Raw genomic sequence first — 25,595 nt, 5'->3', positions numbered from 1 at the left:
TGTTTTAGCTTTTCATCCCTAAATTTTCCCACTGGCGGTAGCAATCACAGGCATGGCATTGGGGGCCACTGACATTTTAACTCATTGTGTCTGCTAACACTGTTCAAAAGTGATCTGGAGATGAAGATGTATTTATGGCACTAGCTTGTGATTTCATGGAATCTGCATTCAGTTCCTTGCCACCGACTTCCTGCATGACCCTGAGCAAGTCACGTGGAGCCAGATATTTAAAGATCTCTGGGCACCTAACTCCCATTGAAATCAATAGGAGTTAGGCACTTAAATACCTTTAAATATCTGGGCTTTGTCTCTCAGTTCCCCATCTCAGTTCCCCATCGGCGGGGAGGTATGGGGATTGATATGTAAAAGATTGCAAGGTGCAGTAACTGGGGTCATATATGGACTTTTGCCAGATGGTGTGGCGGGTGGGGGCGGGGAATGCTGGCTCTTGTAAATGAAACAATGGGGAATCCCTGTAACTGTACTGTGCAGGGTCTGTGCTGGTGAGCAGAACCCAGTCTGGGATGAGATAATGGGGAATTCATGTACAGCGCAGGTAGGAAGCAGGGGCTCGCCTCTTTCTGCAATAGCTGTAACCTGCCCATGGCGGTATGCAGAGGTAGCCCCTGCTACTGAAGTCCTCTGTTTGGCTTTTCTCCTCCATGTGGGAACCGAAGTTCCAGTTGAGATCAGGAATCTAGGAAAGGTTTGTTTTGTTTGCTACTTCTAAGTAGCACCCAACACAGTGAGCTGTTAGATGGGAGAATCCAGTGGGAACTAGCAGAATACAGGAATGTGTCTAAAACCAGGGGCACTTATTAAGGGCCAAGAACTGAGCCTCTAAACACTGCAGTTAGCTAAGGGCATGAGGGTTTATTGATCTGGGCCCAAGTGGCTCAAGCTGACTCGTAACAGTAAAGGCACTGATTGGTTGCCTTTTTGTTCATTCATCTTTTTGGAGTTTGGCTGCTTATTTTGTAACTGGCTGGGTTGGTTCTTAGAAATCCTGGGGTGTCACTGACTCCAACACAACAGCCCTGAAGCTGCCTGTAACTCAAGCGCTCAGATGCTGTGGTGATGAACATGGTATAAATGGATAGACAGAACTGTTCTCTAATTGTGGGCAATGACTTTGCCTTTTTGTACACACACGTACACACACACACATACACATCTCTCTCTCCCTCTCTTTGTATATCTATGACTCTCTCTCTGATATAAGGTTAGACAGTGATGCATTCCTTGTATGAGGCTGGAATAACTGAGTAGAGAGACTTGGGTGAACGACTCTTAATTCGTGACCTTTGAGCTGTGGCTAAAATCCATTAATAGACAGCAGGGCTTGTGGAGGCCGGGGTGTGACTGCTCAGCACATTCTCTGCTGCACTGTCCCTTTCCTTACCCTGAATTTGCAAATCAGGCTGTGGAGACTCTGTTAAGGTTCACGCCCACTCCCCCCAGAGGCCTTTCCTTCTTTGTCACTCAGCTTTTCCACTTGAGCAGTGAAAACAGGGAGCCCTTTGCTAGCCATTTAAGTTCCTTTTAACAAAAGGACAAAGAATTGGCACTGGAACTATGAAGAATGACTTCATGGGTAAACTCGTGTGACTCCATATACTTTAGATCATAGCTTGAGGTCAGTAACTCTTTTTATAATACAAATAGATGGGGTTTTTTTTTGCCTGGGAGCAGTAGAACGGACTATATAGTGATATATAAAGAAGACAATTCTCAGCATAATGTAAGAAACAATATATATTCTCTAAGGGGATTCCTTTTAGATATCTAGCTCTATCATAAAACTGTCATTGATGAGCCCAGATGTGTATATAAAGACTATCTGGCAGTAAATGGCATGTCATAGTATTTTCTGAAGGCTGAAAATTGACATGGAGTTGCTCAGGGTGGTCCAAGCAAGTCTATCGGGGAGGAGAGAAGGTGAGAGGGCAAATATCTGGGGAAATGACCGTATGGTGTGGTGTATACAACTGTCTCCCAAGGGAAGACATGGAGAGAAACTCCATTGCCTGGGACGTTTGAAATGAGACTGAACAAAAGCACTGCAGGTGAGTACACTAGAGAAGAGTCAAAGTACAGTCTTTTAGCTCCAATTTAAGATTATATGTTATCGGAGCTAGAATAGGTTCCCACCCCTGCCCCACTTGGCCAAATACCCACCAAACTTTGTGTTTTCCTTTGCAAAGATCACATACAGAGGTGGGGAGGGAACCCTTCCACCCATCTCTTGATATACTCAAGTACTTGTGTGTATTAAACAAAAGAAACTGGAGTCTTTGAAATACCTTCAGATAGCATTCGAACTCAAGTGGCTCTAAAGCCTGCTGTCTCCTCTAAACGCTACCAGTGTCACACACTGTCTCAAGGGCTCCTCTGCCAAAAGCTCATCTCCTTATGTTTTGACGAATGGCTGTTCCTACGATGTGCTCTCCCTAACTTCTGATTCCTACCCTTTGAAATCTGGTGGTGTGCATTCTCTTCCCCTGGAGGCAGGAAACAGGAATGTGTTTCTCCCAATCTACTCCTGGGGGAATTCTTCGCCACTGTGCACGTGGAGAATTCATGTCCCATGCACATTTCTTTGCTTCCCTGCAGAAAAATGACTTTCTGACGGGGAAGCAAAGGGAAGCCACAAGAGTGGTCATGTGCCCCTCCCCAGCAGCGCGGACACATCATTTCAGGCACCCAAAGCCGCCAACGGAGAAGTAAATCACTGCGTGGGCACAGGGCTGTGAATGCCCTGGCCAGGGCTGGGTCAGACCCTCCCCCATCTGTCCATCTCCCTGTGCAGCTGGACCCCCCCCATACCCAGACCGCCCCGCTGAGCCCCCCAACCCAAACCTCCACCCTGCCGAGCCTCACCACCCTGCATATGAAACCTCCTTGCCTAGCCCCACCCCCTGCATCTGGACCCCCACCCCTGCACCCAGACCACCTCCCGCTGAGCCCCCCCCACTCGAACCCCCACCCCGATGAGCTTCACCCCCATGTTAGCTATTTCCATAACTTTTGCTGTTATTAGAGATGGAATGAATGTCTGTGATCTATACATGAGTCCAGCAGTTTAAATTTATGTGGATTAGTCTACAACTGGCTGTATTTTTCCAAGTTTGGAAGAACACAGTGTACTCAGTGAGAGACGTTGTCAAAATAATTAAATGAATTCACATCACCATTTTGTGGGTTGGTGCTCCAGTTTGATACACAGATCATAACTCCCATTAGCATCAGTGGAGAAAGAGAGATCAAGATTAAATAGCTTGATTCGCATCACATCCACCGATAGGTGTTTCCACACACCCAATGTTTGGGAAACTGGATGTATACAGAGGCTCAAGATTTTCCGAGGTTACGAATGATTTTGGGCGCTGCTGTTTTGGGGTGCCTTGGGGGGGGTTGTTTTACAGAAGTGCTGAGCATCCGCTTACTGAAAATCAGTCCGCTATGAGATGTCGCAAGTTGGGCACCCAAAATCACTAGTCATTGAAAAATCTCAGCCTCTTTTCCAGAGAGAAGCCAAAAAGTTCCCTTGAAACGTGCAGCTGGGTTTGTGTGACCTGCCAGGCTTTTTTCCCTTTCTTTTGCAAGATCTCAGAAAATTCCAGGAAGACATCAGTTGTCTTTAACACCCAAAGGGAAAATTGAAGGGAAGGGTTCAATTACTCGCATGAAAAATGAGTTGCCTGCCCAGGGCTTTTCCATTTACTAGTTGTGCTTGTTTTAAAACTGAATTATAGAGACTGCACATTTTGCCAGAGACAAATGCATTAATTTTTCTCAAAACAGACAAGAGGGAAGCAGAGGGAAAATAAGATAATAAGAGTTTCCACAGTGATTTATATGCCTTTGTGAAAAATAATGGGGGCAGAGCCCAGAATACACCAGAGCCCGCAAGGGAGATGGGGGGCAGCTGTGACAGGGAAGATTGCAGGGAAAGCTGCCAGAAGTCCAAATAAGATTGTTGTTTTTAGATGATATAAGATCACTCTGTCTCTCTAGCTGGTTTGAAAAATATATATATAAACATACATAAAATATATGTCACATGATGCACTTAGAGTCAGCGAAGGCTACATTGTTTATACAGGAAGGGATTGTGTTCCTAGCCTGCCTCTTTGCTATCCTTATTCTTATGACCAAGGATAAACTGGGACCTTTAGAAAACAAAGGGGTGGATATAATTTTAACAGATTTGATCTTGCATATATTTATATAGGGTCGGAGAAGTCCCTCCCCATCCCCTGGCTGATTGCAGGGAGGGATATCGGATTCTTTTGACACCCTGTTTGCTCAGCCTGGAGGCGTCCATTTCACAGTCGAAATTACAATGTGGGTTTGCAGGGCTGGAGGGCTCAGTGATTTGTGTGTCAGCTACTGGCCTTGACCTTCAAGTTGCTGATTCAAATCTGGTTGAGATCAGGGGTACTTGAAAGTTCTTACTATAGTTTGGCCTGTGTGAAATGGTTTGGTGGCGTTGGATCAGTTCTTGGACAGATCACCGTATCAGAGAGCTCAAGAGCTGGAAACTGAATTCCTTTTTCCTCTCTAGAGTTGAATCCCCTCCTGGGTCAAGATTAAGCCTCATGGGGCAGGGGAAGATTCTCTGGATGGGAGCTGAATTAGCATACAGATCTATTAACTTGGCTCTTTCCACCCACCCTAAGTTCACTAGAAACCAAAAAGACCTTGTGATTGTTTTCAGAGGAGAAACTGCTGGTAAGTCAGCCTCAAAGACAAACCGAGTCATGCACTAATGTGATGGAGAAATTGTCAGGCCAGCTGAGAGGAAAGGTGGCTCTGTGGGAAAAGACGTTGGCCTGGGACTTGGGAGAGCTGGGATTAATTCCTGGCACTGCTGCACACTCCTGTGACCTTGCTCAAGTCACTTAGTCTCTCTGGGTCTCATTTCCCCAGCTGCAAAATATGCTAATAGCTCTGACTTGGCTATTTAGAACTGAAGCTCTTTGGGGCAGGGACTGTCTCTGACTATGTGTCTGTACCATGCCTGGCAAAACGGGGCCTCCCAGGCATTACAGCAATACACATAATAATTTCAAATAGCTGGCAATCCGTCCCTCTGGGGATGGGTCATAGAAATCCAAGAGATGGGGTAAACTGGCACATGGGAATTGGAAAAGGATGCCCGTCAGTGTTATGCTTTGTGAAAAATGTGCCCTGGGTCAATGCAAGATACGCATGTCAAGAGAGAGCAAAAGGGAGGCGGAAGGGAGCTGAGGCCCTGCACGTGGTGGAAAGAAAGTAAAAAAAAAAAAAAAACCAAGGGGGATTTGCTTGGCACAGAGTACAGGCCTGCTGGGGAGCAGGGCAGCGGGAGCAATGATCTACTGCAGTAAAGTATGAGTGAGTGAGTATTAGTCAGACCCTTCTGTTAACTGCTCTCCCCTCCATCTTTCATCCCTCTTGTTCTTTTTTTTTTTTCCCTCCCTTGAACTTTCTGTATAAACGTTTCAGCCTCAGCATCATTTCTTCCCATTGAAATGAAACAGTAGGAGCTTAATTGGTTTATTATTCCAATGAGAAGTGCTGAGACTCGGCTCCTGCTGGAAGAAAGACAAAATTCCAGACCTCGGCTACTGCTCATATTGAGCTGCCTTTTCCTTCCCTGTCTGGGGACAATGGTGATGGGGACATAGCTGCGGCGCCAGATAGCAAGGTGTGTGCCCTGAGAAGGAATGGCTGGCTCACTGGGAATAGACACACTGAGCCTTTCATTCATCTCTCTGCCCCAGCTGAATCTCGGGGTTCAAAGCCAGCTCAGGTTGATAGGGGTTGAGTGTTGTCACTGTCAGAAGACAAACACTAGACAGTGGATTCAGCCCAGTTCCTAGTGGACAGGCGCTTGTCTCACAGAAAGGAATTGGCGCTCCTGTTGATAGTCTTGAGATAGCTCATGAGCAATGTACTCTCTGAGCAGCTCATGAGGAATGTACTCTCTTCTCAGCCCTAAACCCAGTTTAGGTTTGAGGCACATTGCTAGGGACGTGTGACTCGTGCCCCTCTTCCCTCTGCTGTGCCTGCTCTTGGGATAAACTGAAGACCTGGTCTTGAGGGAAACCAGTCTAGCACTGGGGCTGATTGGGAACTGGAATTTCCAGTCCAGGGGACATTCCGACATTTTGAATTTTTTTCACAGTACAAATCAGATCGAAAAGCCAAAATTTCCTGCAAAATGAAAACTGTCCAAACATTTTGCTTTGATCATGTTGAATTGTTTTATTTTTGATGAGGTAAAAACGCTTTGTTTTGATTTTTATCATTTTGATTCATTTTGGTCTGACTGATAGCCTTAATTATATTTCATATTTTAATATAAGATTTTGTCATGAATATTTTTAGTAAAAATCATGGACAATAAAGAAAAACTCACGGAAGCCCATGACCTGTCCCTGACTTTTACTAAAAATATCCATGATAAAATGGGAAGGGACTGAGCAGCTGCGGGGTGGCTGGGAGCTCTGGGGCCCCCACCACCCGTGGGGACTTAGAGCTGCAGGGTCCTCCTGCCCCCTCCCCAGTGACGGGGAGCTGTGGGAATCCCCCTGCCGCCACCACATTGGGGCGATGTGGGGGTCCCCCTGCCTCCTGTGGAGGCTGTGGGCTGAGGGGTCCCTCCTTCCCCCCTGCGGCGGAGGGGAGCTGCCAGGTTCCCCCTGCCCCGCGGCGGTGGCAGGGAAGCTGCCGGGCTCCCTGTCCCGCAGTGGTGACAGGGGAGTTGCCAGGGTCCCCCTGCCCCACGGCCGCAGCAGGGAGCTGCAGGGTACCCCCCTGCCTGCGGTGACTGAGAGATGTGGGGTACCCCCACTGCCCATGGCTGATGGGAGCTTGGGGCCCACTGCCTCAGGCAGTGGGGGTACCTTACAGCTTCCTGCCGCTGCAGGAGGCGGCGGGACCCTACAGCTCCCAGCCGTTGGGGTAAAGTCAAAGATTCTGTGACTTCCGCAACCTCCATGACAAAATCATCTCCTTAAATATAATATAGTTTCAAATGGAAATATAATGTTAAGATTTATATTTTAATATCATATATAAAGTCTCAACAAAATGAATCAAAATGATAAAGTCAAAATGAAACTTTTTACCTCATCAGAACTAAACAATTCATTTTGAATTTTTCCCATGTTCCCACAAAACATTTTGATTTTGATTAAACTAAATTTTTTGATGGAAAACTATTCCATCAGTTTTTTTTCAACCAGTTCTATCCAGCCCCCTTTCAGGCAGGCCTGGACTGTACAAAGTGTGTTCTGGAGTCAAAAATACTGTGGTGGAGCTATGGGATATATTCTGATATGCCCTTCCAATGAGTTAGGTTGGAATCCTGATGCTACTTGGAATAATTTCAATGGATGCCTATGCTGTCTTGGTGTCTGAACAACAGCAGAAAGTACTCCTTGGATGTGTGCAATATAAGTACAGAGAGGTTTCAGAGTAGCAGCCATGTTAGTCTGTATTCGCAAAAAGAAAAGGAGTACTTGTGGCACCTTAGAGACTAACCAATTATGAAGCGAGCTGTAGCTCATGAAAGCTTATGCTCAAATAAATTGGTTAGTCTCTAAGGTGCCACAAGTCCTCCTTTTCTTTTTATAAGTACAGAGAGAAATTGAAAGTGGCATCTTACAAAGTGAGCTCTGGATCCTTCCCAGCTCAGACGGCCCAAAATCCACAGTCACTTTGTTTGACTAATGCAAAGTGCATTCCTATCAACCGTTTCTGCATGGAAACCAGGTGCCTGGGGTTGTTGGTTTTTTTTGCTAAGAACTGATGTGAGACTTCACTGCGCCTTTCTATAGCTCCCAAGCAGAAACTCCTTTGCTAACTGGACCTATGCAGTCAAAAGCCAAAAGACCTATATTTGCTGCCACTGTATTGGCATCTGCTAGTGTTCTTACCCTGTGGATGTAAGACATCAAGTTCTTTACCTTTCCCTCCTTCTAGCCCCCATGCCACAGTGAGTTCTTTAAAGACAAAAGTGTAACTTGGAACAGTCAGGAGGCAGAGGAGTTTAATAAACACACCACAGCTGTGCTCTGCGGACTGGGAGATTTGAAGGATGGCATTTCTGTCTGGCTCATGGCCTTGGGAGTGAATAAATGTGTGGCTGTCACCTTCAGACAGTGTGGCAGACAAACTCTTGCCTTTTCTTGCTTAACAGCCCTGCGTTTTGCGGAGAAATTTTGCTAACACAGGCACAGCTGGCCTCTTTCTGCTTGCAGGCCTGCCCCACAGAGAGCCGCTACTGAGAGCACCATCTCCAGCCTAGAGAAAAGCACTCTGGTATTTTTGGAAGGGTCATTTCACTCATATACTGAGTTAAATAATCACCCCCCGCAGTGAGACCCGGGGGAATTATTATTTGGGTGGAGTGATGTGTCGCTACAATGCATGCGCAGTGCCTAGATATGGCAGCGCAGTTGGCATTTGGAAACGCTGGTAGGGATGGATTGAAGGACTAATGAACTGGTTAGATAAAAGAAAAATCCTATCTTCAAATATTAAGTCACAGCTCTCAATGAAAAATGTTCAAAGATACTTTTGATTAAAGCTGGTTGGAAAAATCCAGAATTCTGATTATTAGTATTATCTAATATTATTTCGGTTGAAAGTTCAAATTTTGATGGGAAAAAAGGACAATTTTCACTACAGGTTTGACTCATTTTACAAGCAGCTCTTCCTCCAATGTTTTTCACCCCACGCTATACGTCTCTGCACTTGTGGGCAGCAGCTGGGACTAGATGTATACATCCCCCAATACCATGGGCAAAATTGTTCTTGTGGCTTTTTTGGCTTGGCTGGAAGTCTCTGAAACCCAGCAGCAAAGCCTCTTCTGATGAGATCTTCTGCCCAGTCTGCTGCTTATCTGGAGGGCACCTTTCGAGTTTTGCTTGTCACACCTCTGCTGTTTCTCTGTAACAAATTGGCATAGTCCCCGCTGATTCAAGATGGAGGGTGCTTCCGGCCCTGCCATGGGCTGAGCAGGTGGGCTCCCCTGCAGCGCTCTTGGGCCATGCCACCTTGGAGAGGCAGCATGCAGGTCTCAGGATGGCTGTCTCTTCCAACTGTGTAGCGCTCAGCCACTGGTCAGGCCTAATTGAATGTAGGCTTTAGGCCCAAGTGGAGAGAAAGTAGGCAGTTGCTCAGGGCTTTTTAGTTCAGCCGAGCTCTGCAATTTATTAGCCAGCTCTGTCACCTCAGCCTACGGTGACCAGTTGGCCCAATTGTATAGGTACTGTCCCAGTATTTGGGGATTTGTCTTATACAGGCGCCTATTACCCCACACTCCCTGTCCCAATTTTTCACACTTGCTATCTGGCCATTCTACCTCAGCCCATCATTCATTCTTTCTGGTCCCCTTCCCTCTGCAGCAGGACTGAAGGGACAGAAATCTTTGCCTCAAAGCTCTCTTGCCTTCATATTCTCTTTGCCTGTCTCTCTTTCTTTCTCTCTCTCTCACACATCTAGTGGGAGGACCAGCACAGGAGGCCCTGAACTCTGATGGGAAGTGGGCTCAAGTTTGAGGCCTTATGCATGGTAATATTTATTTACACACAGGAGCTTGTGGTCCCACTGTAGTTCCAGTAGAATTAGCTTGGATAAAAGCATTGGAAAAACCATCTCCAAGATAATTTGAATTGTGAGGGGACTGGTAATGTAATACTGCACCTTCTTTAACTAGATTGCTAATTTCAGTGCATCCATTAGTGACTAGTTCTTGCTGTCTTATCAGTTCAGTGGCCTGCGTGAAATGAGTATGATGATTTCAATTCAGTTCCTGATGACCTCAGTTGACTTTTGTCAGCAATCAGAGTGTCCAGGTGAAGCCCCCGCTAACACAATATGGCTCTTTGTCCCCCTCTAGTGGCTAGACCTGTTGGGTCATGAATAGAGCTAGGCAAGAATCAGATTTTTTTTTATTTTGCAGGAAATTCTGTTTAGTTCAAAGAAAATTTACAAAATGGAACAAAAACATCAAAAAAATTGAAATTTCCAGTAAAACAAAATTTACAAAAAAATGGTTTTGGGTTAATAGCAATGTTCTGTTTCAATAAAATCAAAACATTTTGTTCAAATTTTGACCTTTTAAAACATTTAAAATTTGTTATATATACCAGTTGTGTGTGTGTGTGTGTGTGTGTGTGTGTGTGTGTGTATATATATTAAAAAACATGTCCCTCGGCCTGCGCCGCTTCCCGCAGCCCCCATTGGCCTGGAGCGGCGAACCGCAGCCAGTGAGAGCTGCGATCGGCCGAACCTGCGGACGCGGCAGGTAAACAAACCAGCCCGGCCTGCCAGGGGCTTTCCCTGAACAAGCGGCGGACTGGCTTTGAGAACCACTGGTATATACAACAGTGATTTTTGTTTCGAAGTGTCATTTTGAAATGAAAAATTGAAATTTTTTCTTCCAAAATTGTCAAACCAAAGAAAGCCATTTGTCTACAGTGTGCTCGCCATGGGCCGTTCAGACACACATGACAGTCGTGCTTTCAGAAAAGCCTGTGATTCCCAATTATCAGTTGCTAATAGCAGCCCCGCTGTATGATCATTCATGTTTTAAGTATTTCGGCATCTGTGTTCCATTCGGTCCTTTCCCACTTCCCTGCCCCTTACCCCACATCTCCGCCTCCCTCGGCCACAAGCCGCTGCCAGAGTAGTTAGCTCAAACAATTAGTGAATGCTGACTCATCGATTGAATGAATGGAATGAGTGTCTGTGTGAGGTACACAACTTCCTGAGTGGACCTAATTGAAGCCTAAAGAGATTTTTCACAGATTCATGGGTTTTCAAAGGAGAAATTTGCATATTAATAAGAAGCTGTTCAGACTGATTGGCTTAATGTGTTTAGGGTAAGTATAATTAAATGTCAGGGGAGATATATCATGAAGTAATGAAGCTGAAGCTAATTTATCAAAAAATGAGGCCTAGAGAGAGACATTCAAATAATAAACAGTTCTTCAACCTTCCTTTTTAAGGTGACTTGCTTAGTCAGGGCTTGGACGTACCCTCCCCCCCCCCCTTTTTTAAGCTTCCCAAATCAAGGCACAGTGGGATTTTATTTTTGTTGTGTTTCTCGTTTTCCCCCATGTGGGGGTGAAAAGGAATATTTCCCAAGTATAAAGTTCCAGTCCATCTGCCATAGTATCCAGCGGGACCAGCTCTAGTGGACGGTCTCCCCCAAGGAGTTATTTCTGCCTTGTTTAGAGGGCAGAGCTAGGACCTGGTCCACACAAACTGAGATGAACTCAAACGACAAAATTTGGATCGGGATTTCTGATGCCCTAAAGTTTGGGTGAGTTTTGATCTGGAAATTTTGCCCTTCCGAGAGGAAGGATGGTCTTGAGGTTAAGGCATTCCCGTGGCACTCAGGAGACCTAGGGTCTGATCTAAGCCCTGCCATAGACTCCCACTATGACCTTGGGTAACTCACTTAAGCCCAGATTTATAAAGATATGTAGACATCAGTGTGATCAGCAGTGCAATACCTAACTAATTTAGGAGCCTGATTTTCATTTCCAAAAGGGATTTAGGCACATAGAAGACCAAGTCCCATTTAGTCTCCTGAGTGCCTAAATCTCTTTTGGGAAAAAGAGATTTAGGTGCCTAAAACACTTAGGCATTGACACACTGAGCACAGCAATGCCTACACACCTTTAAAAACCTGGGCCTTCATTGCTGTGTGCCTCAGTTTCTCATCTGAAAAGTGGGGATAGTAATCATTCCTTCCTCCCATGATGTGTCTGTCATTTATGTAGATTGCAAGGTCTTCAGGGTGGCCATTGTCTCTTGCTGCTTTTATGTACACCACAGTTGAGTTTCGATTTTAGCTGGTGCCTCCACAGACTACTTCAATAAAGAGATGGGCCAGCTGCAAAATTCCAGTCCCAGACAGGAAATCAGACACCCCCACGAGATTTAGGCAGGGTTCAGACCTAGGGGATTAGTTCAGGCCCAAAAATCTGATTGTGACCTTCTCCCTTGCCAACCAGCCCACCCTGGCAGAAGCTCACAATATTCTGTCCCATTTAGCCACCATTCAGTGGCTAAGCAGAGGATCCCAGAGTTCTGTGTTCACATCTCCAAAGCTGCCAGTCTGGTCTCTTTAACCAGCACTACATTCAGAGGAATTTAAAAAAAAAAGATTTGTTTTAAAAAAGAAAAGCCTGATTTCCCAGCTTCTTGTATCTTGAGTCGTCATTTACACCTGTGCAGAATGAGTGTAAAACGCTTCCGTCCTAATTTGGTATCACAAAGCTTTCACTTTGCACCCCCCATGAGGTTACGAGGCAATGAGAGAAACTATGGGGCACCCTTCCTTTAATGCAATAAAGCACAAGGGGGATAAGCAGGTCAGGGAATGACGCAGGCGTCTGTATAAGAACGCTGTCCTGGCATCAGTTTTTATTAAGAAGCAAACAACAAAACCAACCCACAACTTGAATGTATCCAGGCGGGTCTGTCGGGGAAATGAGAAATCACTTCTAATTTGGGAGCTGCATTGGTGACGTTAGGAGATTGTAGCAGGGCTGATTTGCTTTGATTGTTAGAATTAGCTATTGCTCTAAAGATTTATCAAATGACTGATGTCCTAGGGCCTGCCTGGGCCATTGAACTGTTGTGGGATTGGGGTCTGATGTGGGAGAAAGTGGCTCCGATTCATCCCTGCTCCAGTGCCGAGCCTGGTACAGGGCTTAAGGGTGGGGAGGCAAGGTCCCTTCCCCTTCCTGTGGCTGTTGGCAGCATGGTCAGTAAAAACAAGCTAAAATGTTCAAAGGTGCATGCCTGGCACCTGAATGGAAGATTCTGACATTAAGTCCCCAAAACTTGAATGGCCACTGATGGAAATATGTGCCTTAAGCTCACTCTGTTGCAGAGTCCCCCCTTCGAGCACTGGGAGGACAGCGTTCACCCACATTTTAAAGGGCTTTAAGGTCAGCTGACAAAAAGTGCAAAGAATTGTTACTGTTAGAATGTTGTTAATTGTTGGCCACTGCCAGAGGCAGGATAGTTGATGGACCTGTGTTTTTGTCAGGAATGTCAGGTCTTGGGGAAGAGGGGCATTCTTTCAAAGACAGACCATTTCCTCGTTTCCCATATCCCCTTGGGGAAGGGAAAGATAGATCAACAGGTCAGCAAACCAATGGTGGGGAGAGCAGCCTGAGCAGAGCCCACATATTGCTTATTTAGTATATAGTGTAGGTGGCGGGGATGGCGTAATCAACAGATTAACCCTCTGGGCAACAGGGGATGGATCACTTGATGATGACCTGTTCTGTTCGTTTCCTCTGAAGCACCTGGCATTGGTCACTGTTGGAAGACAGGATACTGGGCTAGATGAACCTTTGGTCTGACCCAGTATGTTCTAAGGCCTTGAACTCCAGGATCACATGGGGCCGCTCCAATCTATTGATCACCCTGCTGGTAGTATGCTGGTGATGGGGACACCAGCTTGCCCAAAGAGAAGCGGTGGTGAGTCCCTCATCAGCCCAGTGGATGGCACTTGTGTGAATGATTCCTACTGCCACCATCACCCACCCCAAGCAGAGAGGGAACTGTGGTGCAAGAGGCAGAGCTGTGGGAAGCCCTCCATGTATGGGATTTCCAAGGGTCCTGTCTTGCATTAGTCCAGGCTTTGTAAGTGGACAGCTCCCAAACAGGACAGGGAAATTGCCAGCAGAGTACCCAGGCAGGACCCAGCTGCTTCAGCAAACAATAAAAAATACCAGGGCGATTTTAATTGTTTGCTTTTGCAAACGAGGACACAGAAAAACAACTGCAAAAAACCAGCCAGTCAGGAAGATGAAAGAGACTGCATCGAGTGTTCAGATTGTATAAACTCAAATGATTTTCTTGTTAAAGAAAAGAAAATCAATGGCCTGCCCAGCTAATGGCATCAAAGGGTTTCTGCTTGTCAATAGCACTTAGGAGCTGACAGTCTCTGGGAGATGCACAGATGCACTTCCTGAAATAACCTCCTTTTGGGATCTTCTTGGTATGTTTCTGTTTTCCAGGCCAATCAGAGGACGGCGGGACCCCGGCTTTTCCTCCCGTGGCCACTGCTACCTTCCTTAGGAGAAAAAAGACTGTTGTGAGCCTGCTCAGAGCATGGGGCTCTCGAGTTACCTGACAACCTGAAAGGAAAAGCGTTGCTCATCAATAATTAACCATAGCAATTAGGGAGGGGATTGTAATCTGTAATTAGCTGTGATCAGTGCTGTTTTCCCTCCCCACCCTCCTCCTTGGTGCCTTCCTCCTTCCCCCTGCCTAGCCCCTTAGGGTTCTGTTCCCATCTTTGGCATGCCAGTCAGCAATGATTCACTGATGTATCAGGTCCAATAATAAAGAAATAGTAAGAAACAGCTGTGCTGCCCTGCCCTGTGCTTCTCATAAGGCCTCAAAAGCCACACTGGGTCAACTTGATCTGTAGCTAGAGAGGAGAGCTCTAAGGAACAGCCAGGTGCTGCAGCAAATGGTGTTGGTGAAACATGTAGAGACTAAGGAGTCTTTCCTGCCAGGCATTGAATGCTCTCAACTTCCATGGAAGTGGAGGGGATTTCAGGCTGCTCGTTGCCTCTTGGAATTGGGCCCAAAGTTTTTAAAGTGCCTGGAGCCCCTTGGGAATGTAAGATGTTGGGCCTGATTGAATCATTAAGAAAAGTGAGTGCTTTATACTGGTGTCCCTGGGAGCGACCAAAATAGTGGCGAGTGTGGAGGGAAGGAAGACCGCTTGAGAGACTCAGGCAAAGGATATTTCTGTTTAACAATCCAGTTAATTATAATATTGAAAACATAGTAGGGGGACAGTACAGTACAGCCCCACTATACATTCAGGTATTGCCTTTACCCTTCAGAACATGGGGGGGAGGGATGTTTTTAACATAAGGCTCCCAAGGCCACATGCAGACAGAAAGCCAGATCCCCAGCTCGTGTAAATTGGTCTAGCTCTGTTGCCTGTGCTGATTTACACCAGCGAAGGGTCTGGCCCAGAAGCCCTCACTGTGATTAGTCATACACCTAATGCTTAGCTATCGGTCATCAGAGTAAACCTCTCATCTTGAGAAGCATACAAATATAGTATCACACCTCTGATCATTTCTGCCTCTCTGAGCCCTGGATTCACAGCAAAGTGCAACTGACCATAGGGCTTTGTCTGCACATGGAGTTATTCAGGAAGAGCTCTGTAGATAAGCACTTATATTCTCTGTGTTCTTCTGACAATTCACCTGTACAAACCGCTGATCCATTTCACATATCATTAGGAAATAAAAAGCAACCCTTCCTGTCTGTTAGCTCAGAAGCTGGGGCTCAATGGGTTAATACTCCTGGGCATCTCAGTGGCTAAAGGTCTGTGTTCATATCCCTATTTTAAAAACTGGGGTTGATGCAAAATCTCTCAGGGTTATTGTCTTAATTGTGAGGGTGTTTAAAGCCACCAGGAGCACAATAAACAGAGGTAACTGCTGGGCTTGGGTCCCAGCTGCTGGGATGCTATCATGATAACGAAACTAGCCCCGCCATGCTGCAGGGAGATGGGTTGAATGGAGAAAAATGTCTCCTTAGAGAAGGCATTTAAAGGAAGTGAATCTGATAACTCTGGAAGAGACAGTGGGGCTCTGGGGTCTGTTTCCAACTCTACCACTGACCTGCTCTGTGATCTTAAGCAAGTCACTTACCCTCTGTGTGCCTCAGTTTCCCCCTTGGTAAAACAGTTGTAATAATAGTTACCTATATGAGGGGAGGGGACTGTATATGCCATGAGGCTTAATTAGTCAATCAGTGTTTGTCAAATGCTTTGTGATCCTCCATAAAAGAAGCTGTGGAAGCGCACAGTACGTGACTATTGTATAACTATAGAGTCTAGGTGCCTAGTCATGGGCCAGGAGCCCATTGTGCTAGGTGCTGTCCAAGCACGGAACAGGATGATGTTATACAACCCCAGGGCCTGTTGCTGCTGTGGGGAATATCGATAAGTTCCATACCAGTGGCTGGCTGTCTCTGGAGGCATTCTGCCTGCAGGGGAGAGATGCGTGCTGTCAGGGGAACCTGTGAAGGATCGTCAGCAGAGATGTTCTTTCAGTGCATGCGGCATGCAATGCCTGGTCTGATAGCTGGTGCAGAAGGGGTTGGCATCACAGTTAGCTTTCCACCTCCCCAGTTTACAGAGCACTAATATGAGGATTCTGGTTTCCATTGTGTGATGGCCAGTATCTTGGATCCTGACACAGTAGGCATTGAACTGGGGACCTGGAGAGCTAAAAGCATGATCTGCAACAGCCTGAGCCACAGCTTTTTAAGTAGGGCTGGAGCTCATCTTCTCTGTGGATCGGGCAGAGAAGGTATCTGTAACACACTCGCCAGTGGGTTGCACTCACACAAACGTGCAAGGCGCGGGGAGTTTCCACAAGAGCCACCATTACTTCCAATTCTAAATCCCCTGTGACAAAGGGCTGACACTTTTCTTCCTTTAACACCGCCTCCCCACTCGTCGGTATGTGGGATTATAGTAGTTTTAAGACCGAAGCACATTTTGAGGCTGACCCATTGGACAAGGCCCCTTTAAACATTCGCGGCTTGTCCAGGGCTCGGGATTATCACACTGGTGTGAACTAATGAGCCCTGCATGCCAGCAGTGAGCCCTGCGAGCGCCTCGGTGCATTGAGGCCGAGTTCCTTTCTCCTGGGCGGAGGTGTTGTCATTGTTGTTGGACCAGTGGTGAGCAAAGTGCTGAAGCAGCAGTTTATTTCCCGTCAAACTAATTACCGCTTTTCCCAAGCCCAAGCCTGTGAGTGTTTTGTTTTTGCTCTTGGGGAGGAGGGGACACCACATGTTCTAGAGCTGAATGTTCTGCCTGTTGGGGTACTGGGAGGGGGAGCAGGATAAAGCTGCTTTAGGCTAGTGAAAGGATCTTGTTGTTAGCAAAACGTCTGAGAGCATGAGCCTGGGAGAGATTGCACAATCCATGGAGCTGGCTGTGGGGAGGGGAGGGGGGAGGTGTGGGGGGAAGCGACTGAAAACCACATATCTGATTAATCAGAGCATTGTGGGAACCTGGGATGGGAAAGCTCTATTAGATCATCCAGACTGTTTCCTGGCCAATACAGGATTGATCGTTCCAGGAGATTCCCTTGTGCTTTAGTCAATGGGACTTCCAGCGCTTCTCACCATGTTGCTAATTCTTGTGATTTTAGCAGGAGTCTTGTGATAGTTGGTGTTTTTCTTAAGGACTCAGCTCCTGAAGTCACTTGATTACATGAGAATCTTAGCCTTTTTTTCCTCTCTTTCCCCCCCACTTTTTTGAGGAAGTTTCTAGCCCTTGGCGTAGCAGAGAAAAACTTGAAAAGGGACCACTTTTAAAAATTCAACAAGAAAAATAAACAGAACCCAGCAATATTGTTGTAAAAGAAACTCAGGATTTTTAAGCCAGTCACAAGATTTTTGGGGGGCCTGACTCATGTATTTTGAACACTTGTGGTTGGCAACACTGGGATTCCTTCCATGGCCTCACTGAGCTCACTATAAGGAAACTTTTCCTGGTAGACTAAATGCTGCTTATAGAATCATAGAATATCAGGGTTGGAAGGGACCCCAGAAGGTCATCTAGTCCAACCCCCTGCTCGAAGCAGGACCAATTCCCAGTTAAATCATCCCAGCCAGGGCTTTGTCAAGCCTGACCTTAAAAACCTCTAAGGAAGGAGATTCTACCACCTCCCTAGGTAACGCATTCCAGTGTTTCACCACCCTCTTAGTGAAAAAGTTTTTCCTAATATCCAATCTAAACCTCCCCCACTGCAACTTGAGACCATTACTCCTCGTTCTGTCATCTGCTACCATTGAGAACAGTCTAGAGCCATCCTCTTTGGAACCCCCTTTCAGGTAGTTGAAAGCAGCTATCAAATCCCCCCTCATTCTTCTCTTCTGCAGGCTAAACAATCCCAGCTCCCTCAGCCTCTCCTCATAAGTCATGTGTTCCAGACCCCTAATCATTTTTGTTGCCCTTTGCTGGGCTCTCTCCAATTTATCCACATCCTTCTTGTAGTGTGGGGCCCAAAACTGGACACAGTACTCCAGATGAGGCCTCACCAATGTCGAATAGAGGGGAACGATCACGTCCCTCGATCTGCTCGCTATGCCCCTACTTATACATCCCAAAATGCCATTGGCCTTCTTGGCAACAAGGGCACACTGCTGACTCATATCCAGCTTCTCGTCCACTGTCACCCCTAGGTCCTTTGCTTGTTTTGGTTCCCTCCCCTCACCCCCAGTTATACTCCAATATGCCACGCTACATGATTCCTCTCACTCCATACGATTTATATCCTTCAGATGTTTCTCATCTTTTCCCACATTCTCTCATGGTTAGTTCTTAGCCAAGACTGACATTATTTGTAGAGCTGGTCAAAATTATATTCTCTCCCCCCACCCCACACACACACTCAATCTATCTGCCCTGTCCTGTTTTTTGACCAAGTCTAGATCTGGTCCAGAATTTCTGAATTTTGAAGTTTGAATTTTTTAAGTAAAATAATTGGGGGAAAAATTCCAAAAGTGATTTTTCAAAAGTTATGAGATCTCAACAGCTCCCACTGAAAGCAACAGGGACTTATGGGTGCTCAGCACTTCCAAAATCCAGCCACTTCCATAGGCATCTGAGCTCTTAAATCCATACCTAACTTTAGGCACCTGTTTTTAAAAATCTTGGCCAAATACTAATTCGTTGGGAGGTGCATTGTACCTTTAACCTGAAAATGGTAATACCTAGCTCTCATCTTGCACTTTTCATCAGCAGAAATCAAAGTGCTTTGCAAAGGGAGTTAAGTACTATTGTCCCCATTTTACTGTTTGAGAAATTGAGGCACAGAGAGGGGGGAAGTGACATGCTCAGGGTCATCCAGCAGCAGAGCTAGGAATAGAACCCAGCAGTCCTGAGTCCTAGTCCAATTGCTAGCCACTAGGCCAGAGTCCCTCACCGTTCTAACTTAGCCTTACAACCCCCTGTAAGGGAGGTAAGATTTGACAGCTGGGGAAACAGAGAGAGTTGGAGCCAGGGTTTGCTTGTCCCTATCACGGACGGGCAAAGGACCTGCCCCCTTTGTAACCTCCCCTCTGCCCCTTTCAGGGACCAGTATCATTTGCAGATCCAGACTTGGGCAGCCATGGAGGAAAGCACATGCTACTCCCTCTTTTAGGTGGCGTAGCAGTCCTATTCCCCTTGAACTCTGGGAGGCACACCCCTCCCTGGTGCACAGCACCACCTGGTCCTCCTAGTATGGTGGAGCGACCTCCATTGCAGGCACTGGCCGAGTGCTGCCATCTAGCTTTAAGCAACCTGTGCAGGGTCAGAGAGAAAGCAAAGCCCCAGTCTCCTGGCTCCCACTGCTGTGTCTTAACCACAAGACCTGAGAAACGAAGGGCCTGAGCTAAAGCCTGCTGAAGTCAATGGGCTTCAACAGACTTTGGATCAGGCTGTACCAGGTCAAGTCTTTTAACTGCATCGAGCTCATGTCATTAGTAAGACAGCTAGGGGAATGTTTTCTTTTAATATGTGGCTATTTACTCAGCCGTGTTAAGGGGTGCACTGATGACGAGGCCTGGAAGAGAAGAAAGGCCGTTTCATTGTTTAATGGCATGGGGGAAAGCTAGGAATAAAAGGAGTGTTCTTCCCACCCTGGAATAAGGCTCCTATTCTGCCAATCAATGTCTAGAACACTGGAATTCTTAAAGCGAGTCTGCCTTAATGCACCTCTGGTTAGCTGGCGAACAGCACTGTGGTGGAGGAAGCAGCCCGGTTATTTCTCTAGCTCAAAGGCCTAAGGAAATTGTTACCTTGATCGCTGATGGGATTAGTTACAAGCTACAGAGGAGCTCAGTCACCATTTCAGAGCCAACCCGGATCAGGAGCCATCAAAATGTTTCCATCTCCCGCCATCTTGGTGGCCTTTGTTGAATGAGTTGTTGGTCTCAGAGCAGATTCGAGCAGGCCGGTGTCCATGATACAATTGGCATCCTGGTTGGCAGGGTCTGTAATGAGACTAAGGACTGAAGAGTCACAGAGACCAAACCGTTCTCTCCCAATCTGCCGAGATGGGCAGGGCCACCAAATGTTTTGTCCATCCCTGCTTCCATTGGGTGAGGATCGGGATTCACATCTCCTCAGTGTCTAAGAGGGGTTGTATCAGTTTGGAGCCTGGTCCAGGAGGTTCCAGCCTGACGGCTTGGATCCATTGTCAGGTCCTGTCTGCCTCTGTGCTTTGAGAACCATCATCTCTCCTACACTGGCATTGAGGACAGAACCTTTTACTCAGAAACGAAGGGTCGTGGAGGTTTATATTTTGTGTAGTTTGGGACTGTTTAGTCTCTGGAAGTGTCTTGGCTCCCACTGCACAAACACAGACGCAGGGTCACAACAGCTGCCATTGCCTGGGATACAAAGGGAAACAAACAGACAAACAGCCCCAAAACGGCTGTTCATTAAATGGAAAGGAAACATTCACCTCCCACTGCAGTGCTACAGCTTAACAAGGAAGTGAAAGGATTTTGACTTCTCTAATAACCACGCTGCCAATGAAATCACTTCCCAGGTAGTCACCTGCCAATCAGCATATCACTCTCATCACAGGGACCCTCCAACAACCACTGATCGTAGAGTGGCAGAAGGTCTATCACTCAGTCTGTGCAGTCGATCTGTCTGTGCCCGTCATTGCTGTGTTCTCTCAGACCTTCAATAGAAATGCAGATGCTAAAAGAGTGGCATTGGTGGCCTTCTTTCCTCAGTGATTATTGAACCAGCACCCTAGTAAGTTGGTAGGGGGTGGCCTACTGCCAAGGGTTTCAGCTTGGATGTATAGCCAAGTTTCTGACCACTTGTGCTCTCTGCAGATGTCATGGCACTGGATGTAGGAGTAGGGGTGTTTATACCACAAAGGTCTAGCCAGATTTCACTTTGGGGATTCAAAGTCTTCCATTTGAAAACTTTAGGGGGGATTTTATTTGCACCACCTGGTATGCTTCCTAATCTATGGTGTGTTGCTGCCATGTTCCACACAGAGACTCTGGGAGTTTTTTGCCTTCCTCTGCAGCAGGGAGCAAGGGTCACTTGCTGGTTTAAACTAGTGTAAATGCTGGATTTTCTGTAACTTGCAGTCTTTCAAACCATGATTTGAGGATTTCAGTAACTCAGCCAGGCACTAGGGGTCTGTTACAGGAGTGGGTGGGTGATGTTCTGTGGCCTGCGATGTGCAGGAGGTCAGACTAGATGATCCTGATGGTCCCTTCTGGCCTTAGAGTCTGTGTCTATAAGAGGTGGCTGCATTTCAGTGTTGGGAGAATTCTAATACATTGCACTTACAGAGTGCTCTTCAATTTCAAAATACTGTATGACTACTCAATCCTCGCCAGTGAAGCCCCGTAGGTACTATTTGCAGTTTACAGATTAGAAAACTAGAACAAAGACGGTTAAGTGACTTGAATAAAAAAGTAGTTGAGAGAATGAGGGTCAGAACGCAGGAGTTCCAGGCTCCCTGTTTTATACTAAGACCATTAGATCACGCTTCTTCCTCTCATGTGGAAAATGATCAAGAGCAGACTAGCAACGACATGGGCTTAGTAACCCTCCCTCACAGGGGTTCCTAGGGCCAGTGCATTGGACTAGAGATTCTTTGTAAGAACTTGAGTAGCTCCACTGAAGTCCGTGGGGTTTCTCCAGTTTTCCATTGGTATAACTGAGCGCAGGAACGTGTATCCCTGTATGTGGGATCCATTGTATATACTGTGTATGTCTGCTAAGCTTGTAAAGGCCTTTGAGATCCTTATACATGAAAGGAACTATGTCAGTATAAGACAGCTGTGTTACTATTGTCATAATTTAACTAGATATGGGGCTGACTTCACCCCCAGCATCTGTCGAGCACTGCTGCTCTGATATGTGCAGAGTACACCAAGCCCTTGCATTGCTCTCTTTCAGGCTGTCTGCTTAGTCCTGTCTCCCTTCTGTTATTTAAAAAGAGGTTAGAATAAGCATCGGGTTACTTATCAGTGAGGTGAAAGGAGAGGAGGGAGCAGAGTGAATAGAAGGAGCTCCACTGATAAGATGTTGCTTGACAGATATAGCGTGGAAACAGATGCTACAGGCTGCCGATGTAATGAGATACATAAATACCGAGGCTTGCTTGAATAAATGAAGGCATCATCCTCCATAAAGATGTCTCTGGGAGCGCCTGACATCAGTACCTGTGTGTTTCAGCACCGGCCCACAGATCAGTTTAATTTCAGAGGGGGAAAGAGAAGGAAGGGCCTTACTCTGAAAGTGAATAGTAATCAGCAGCAAGGCAGATTTACACAGCATATATTGCTTTCTGAAGCGTGAGAGGAATCAGGCAAATTGACTCTTTAAAAATGAAAGCATGGGATCCCATACTTATTCCCGCTCAGTGATTTCTGGATCTGCTTTGCTCCATGTAAGAGTCAAAGGTGGTTTTTCTAACTGCCAGCACCTCAGACTCAGCCAGGGCTCTACCAATCTAGAGAGGCAGGATTATCCAGTGGTTAGAGGGTTAGCCTGGGACTTGGGAGACTAGGATTCCAGTCCCTGATCCATCACAGAGTGACCTTAGGTAAATCACTTAGGATCAAATTTATAAAAGAATTTAGGAACCTAAAGATGCAAATAGGCACCTAGTGGGATTTTGGTAATTAGGCACTTTTGAAAATCCAACTAGATGCCTATCTGCATTTTAGCTGCCTTAATCCCTTTAAAAATCTGACCCTTAGTTGCTTTCTGGCTCAGTTTCTCAATTATACAATGGGGATAGTAACACTTCTCTACCTCAGAGGAGTATTATCAGGATAAATACATGAAAGGTTGCGAGGTGTTCAGATACTACGGTAATAATAGTACCTTGAAATCATAGAATATCAGGGTTGGACTGGACCTCAGGAGGTCATCTAGTCCAACCCCCTGCTCAAAGCAGAACCAATCCCCAATCTTTGCCCCAGAGCCCTAAATGGCTCCCTCAAGGATTGAGCTCACAACCCTGGAGTTAGCAGGCCAGTGCGCAAACCACTGAGCTATCCCTCCTCCCCTTAGATAGATAGCGTGTAGGATGCTCAGCACCCCACAGGATCAGGGAGAAAGATTCTGCAGTTGGAATTTAGCTGATGGTGTTAGTTGATTGATTGATGATGCAGGATAGAATCTAGTTTGCTCTTCCCTAGCTGCACTGAGTCAGTAGTGCTGATGGGATCAAAAGCTTTGTTTTGCGTCAGTGGAGGAAAAGTCTGATCTGACTCAAAAACACATGGGGAGCAGATAAATGGAATAAGGTGTCACTTTTATGTAGAGGTTTTCTTTGACAATAGACACATTTTAAAACATTCAGTAGCGAAAATGCAATTATGTCTTGAGCACAAGACATGGGTAGAACACAATAGCTTTTCTACGTTTATTTACTGTTTTGTCAAGTTACGGTAAATCTGAACTGGTCTGTAAATATTTTTTGTTTTTAAATTTCTTCCTGATTTTTGGAGGTATTTAAAAAAAATTGTGGGGAAAATTATCATTGATGTGGCTCTAATACAGGGATTGGCAACCTTTGGCATGCGGCCTGTCAGGGTAAGCCCCTTGGCTGGCTGGGACGGTTTGTTTACCTGCCGCATCCGCAGGTTCGGCTGATCGCGGCTCCCACTGGCTGCGGTTCGCCGCTCCAGGCCGATGGGGGCTGCGGGAAGCTGCAGCCAGCACATCCCTAGGCCCGCGCCGCTTCCCACAGCCCCCATTGGCCTGGAGCAGCAAACCGCAGCCAGTGGGAGCTGCGATCGGCCGAACCTACGGACGCGGCAGGTAAACAAACCGGCCCAGCCCGCCAGGGGGCTTACCCTGGCATGCCGTGTGCCAGAGGTTGCCGATCCCTGCTCTAATGCCTGTACTGATCTGGCAGTGGGCTCTAAAGACAATCCCTGTGAGTGAGTGAGTGAGTGAAATGGAGATCTTGCGGTGTATATAGAGCTGAAACAGCCCCATTGATATGGTAGGAATGTAGTGTCATCTTCAGCTAAGTTGAGAGATGCCACAGAAATCCTGAAAAGAGATAAATATACTCTGCACTTTTCATCCATGCATCTCAGAGCTTCGTGAAGGATGGTAAGTACTCAGTGGACACACCAACAGCAGAGTCAAGAATAGAACTCCTGACTCCCAGTCTGCCGATCTTTCTATTGGATCGCCCTGTCTTCTTTTGTAAGATGACAGCTCACATGCTAGATGTCTTTGAACACACACCACCATGTTAGTGAAAATATAGAAGGAAAGTAAACACTGAGGGACTCCAGGGGGCGCTGGATGAGCAGACCCCTTGAGCTCTAGAGCCATCTACTAATACCCATTTCCATCCAGAGTCCAGGCCCCTGACCAACTCCTCCCATAAAGGAACAAAAGTAACCCAAAATCTCTGGAATGTCAGCAGGCAACTGTCTACCAGGAGCTCTACAAGTAACCCCAAGATAAGGAGAACAGAGGCCCCGCGTCCCCTGAACATGATGCGGCTGCTGAGGTCACTGGGTTTATGATAGCCATGCTGGAGAAAGTTGCTGTGGACAGAATATGTATCAAGGCCACAGATTTGCAACTGACAGTTATCTCAATTAACTCCTCTCTATAAGGGCTGACGACAGCTGAACAAAGTAGAAGGAAGAATATCATCAGTGGAAGATCAGGAGCTCTCTGCCCAGGTGCTGAGATGCCTCACAGACTTGTCTTCTCTTAAACCTAACGTTGCAGACCTCAAGTGAAAGTCTCACTGCTTTACTTTGAGAATTACAGGAGTACCTGAAGGAACAGAGGAAGGAAACCCCCTAGAATTTGTTCCCTGGCTCCTTTCTGAAGTGCTTAGTCTGCCTGATGATTTTAAATTTGATTTAGAAAGAGCACTTATGTGTCTGGCTCCTAAGCTAGCCTCAAATGCCAAACCTCGTGCACTGATTGTCAGATTTACTGTAAAAGGAGAAATAATGCAGCTAGCTCATGGAAAGAAAGAACTATCTTGGGGGATTCCAAAAAAGACAGATTTTTTGTGATTTTTCAAAAGATGTGGTTGAACAGAGATAGTTGAGCAAGAGAACTTGCCAGGCAGCGAGGGCTCAAATATTTTATAAAGTTTCCAGCTCAGTTTCATGTCAAGGTTGGTGAGGAACTGTATCTATTCCAAAAGCCACCAGAAGCAGAACCTTTCTTAAAAATAGCCCGTAATGAATTGAGTAGCTGTTCTGTTTTATACTAAGTTTGCTTCCCAATTGTTATGTCTGTTCTGCCTGCACTTATGAGTTTATCCAGTTACTGTGACGAACTTACTTACTGATTTGGGGTGTTTCTTCTGCCCCAAGCTGATACTTTATTAACTTTTGGAACATGACTATCAATTCTCATCAAATGGCTGAATGTGAAGTACCCCATAGGGGATGTAAGGGAACAACTCATCCCAAATTGATCTCATGGGCGAAAATCAACAGAAAGGATTTGTTTAAATTGGGAGCTAGCAATAGTAAGTGCCTCTGCTCCTGTGGTTGTGCTGTGG

General features: G+C 46.3%; 1 protein-coding gene across 1 annotated transcript in view; it reads left to right on the top strand.

Moving 5' to 3' along the window:
- Window positions 1-25,595, top strand: part of LOC140897657 (heparan sulfate glucosamine 3-O-sulfotransferase 3A1-like) — an 82,787-nt gene that overhangs the window by 35,880 nt on the left and 21,312 nt on the right. The window lies entirely within an intron of this gene.

The sequence above is a fragment of the Lepidochelys kempii genome, chromosome 14 (genome assembly GCF_965140265.1).
Source record: "Lepidochelys kempii isolate rLepKem1 chromosome 14, rLepKem1.hap2, whole genome shotgun sequence".
Taxonomy (NCBI): domain Eukaryota; kingdom Metazoa; phylum Chordata; order Testudines; family Cheloniidae; genus Lepidochelys; species Lepidochelys kempii.
This window is presented reverse-complemented; position numbering and strand designations above follow the sequence as displayed.